This window comes from Hibiscus syriacus, unplaced genomic scaffold, assembly GCF_006381635.1.
Source record: "Hibiscus syriacus cultivar Baekdansim isolate YM2019G1 unplaced genomic scaffold, ASM638163v2 tig00111769_pilon, whole genome shotgun sequence".
Classification (NCBI taxonomy): Eukaryota; Viridiplantae; Streptophyta; class Magnoliopsida; order Malvales; family Malvaceae; genus Hibiscus; species Hibiscus syriacus.
Genome location: NW_024063172.1, coordinates 1,567,207 through 1,570,000, shown reverse-complemented (window position 1 = coordinate 1,570,000; position 2,794 = coordinate 1,567,207).

Genomic DNA, 2,794 nt, shown 5'->3' with positions numbered 1-2,794 from the left:
GTTTTGTGGTACAGGTAATAATATAAAATTATATTATTTAAATTATTTATGTTTATGTGTAAAAATTTAATTCTGTTATATTTTCGTTCATATATTATTTATTTAATCAGCATTGTTTCAGTTGTTTTTTTTTGCAGATATAATATTGCCGCACTTTTAAACTCAAAGAATGACGCGATTTTCAGCTATTGTTTATTATGATGGTGAAATTCGAGAAGATGAAATCGGCGTTGTTTTCGTATCAAATGAGCGTGTTAAAATATCATTGAAGAGAAAAATAACTCTTGAGGAGCTGATAACGAATATTTTGAGGAAGATTCATGTTGGAAGTAGCAGAAGAATGTCGTCGTTGCAGTACAGATTTCCAACATCATTGTTGCCATTAACTTATACAACGTTTGAACTTTTGAACAATGATGATGTTGAAATGATGGTTGAAGCTCAAAGTAATTATTCAGACGCCGATATTGAGATGTATGCAAATTTTATTCAAGTGTGTGTCGTTCAGGGTTAATCATTAAGCTCCCACTATGGGCTGGCTGAACAAGTTGACAGCCCGACGACAGTAATGTGTAATGATTTTAATGCCATAATGGGGAGACATTTATCCGCAACTCCTTACGATATGTACCGAGGTGAGTCGACGAACAATTCGTATGGCAACATCGCGTCAAGTTCAAGGGGAAAGCATTCATCTGCAAATCTGTTTGACCTTAATATGGAGATGACATCGACACAACCATCTGTGCAGTTTCCATTTGACACGATGACTTCAAGCTCCAGGGGGAGGCATTCGACTGCGAGCTTTTCCGATCTGAATGTCGATATGCCTTCCAGTTCAAGGGGAAGACGTGCAAGTAGTAGGTTCTTCGACCTAAATATCGATATGCTACTGTACCAGACGCGAAAACAAATGCAATTGGATGGTTCGTGTATCGAAGAGGAAGAGGAAAAATATCAGATGGGAACTAACAATATACAACGGTCCTCACACATGTTGTGCTGGAGGGGTCAACCAAGATCATCCCAACTTGGACTCTGAAGTGATATGTCAAGCCATCATGCACATAGTAAAAGCAAGCTCTCATATAGTTGTTGCTGTATTGATTTCAGCTATACAATCGCAGTATGAGTACACTGTCTCATATAAAAAAGCTTGGTTGGCAAAATAAAATGCCATTGTCAAACTTCATGGCGAATAAGATGCATCTTACAACGAACTTCCAGGCCGGTTTAGGTTGGTGCGGAGGTTGAATCCTGGGACAATTGTGGACTTCAAAACCTCCTATGCATACCATAATGATCGAGTTCTCCGCGATCGATGCCAATTCTACCGGGTTTTTTGGACTTACCCACAATGCGTTAATGCTGTCAAATACTGCAAGCCTGTGGTCCAGATCGACGAGACTTTCTTGTATGGAAAATACAAGCAAGTTTTATTATTGACAGTTATCCAAGATGGCAATCGCAACATTCTTCCAGTTGCTTTTTCTCTTGTCGAATGAGAAGATACAGATTCTTGGGTTTTTTTCCTCCAAAATTTACGTGCACGTGTTATCACGAGGGAAAACATCTGTGTCATTTCAGATCGCGGAGCTGGGATCAAAGCAGCAATGGAGTCTTTGGGTCCAATGTGGCAACCACCCTTTGTTCAACATAGGTATTGTCTCTGACACATTGCTGCGAACTACCATGGAAGGTACAAGAAGAATTATGAGCGTCAATTAATTGTGCGCATGGGTAAGTAAAACTAATGTAGTTTGTTTTCTTTCGATCGTTTTAATTTTGCAAAGAAAGCAAGTTAGTAAGTTATACATTTTTTGATCAGGTTACAAACTACTTCCTCGAACGTTTGAATCAATGCTTCAAGATTTGCGGGCGAAGAACGAGGAAGGATACGATTACATCAGCCTCATCGATAAAGAAATGTGGACAAACGCATATGATGGTGGATATCGATATAGACACATGACGACCAATTTGGCAGAGGCAATCAATTCAACTTTAAAGGGTGCACGTCACTTACCAGTAGCGACTTTGGTAAAGACTACATATTTTCGTTTGGGGGCGTTTTTTGCAAAGCTTTTATAACTATAATCTAAAATCGATTTTTAAACATTAAAATTCATACCTGTGTACCAGCCTTCTGATCGATTAACACCCTAATTTTTTCTAAATCATCAGGTAGCTCCTGATGATTTTTCCTATCAGTAGACCACCTATTTAAGAAAAATAATTTCTTATTCACTGTATAAAATTATTAATATACAAAATCAATTTTATAATTACCTCAGGAGTAGCGGAAATACGACTGGGTTCTTGACAACGGGACATAAAAAGGGCAATCGATACCATGCTCAAGACTACAACATCAGGAGACATCCGCCGATAGCATTACGCCTTTAGTCAATGGCTCGACACATCTCCCTGTACAGGCAAGCCAAAATTGCCGAGCCTCAACTGAGTGATCCGGCCAGATGAAAGTCGCCAAGATGTTGCAACCACATACAGTAAACTTGGTTGCGCGATTGGTCCGACATCAGCAACCCTCCTATCAGCTGCAGTATGCATGCCTGTGCATACTGTTTAACTACATCGTCAGACGTGTCCTCGCTCAATTCCCGAAAATTGGCATCTAACCAATTTAACGGTATCCGTCCACCATTAAAATTTTTCGGGACACATCCTAGACTAACCCGGCACAAAGTAGTCCAATAACCGGAAGTTATCCCTGATATCACCCTTCATCCACCGAAAACCCCATGCATAGAAACATCCTCAAGCGTGATCGTGC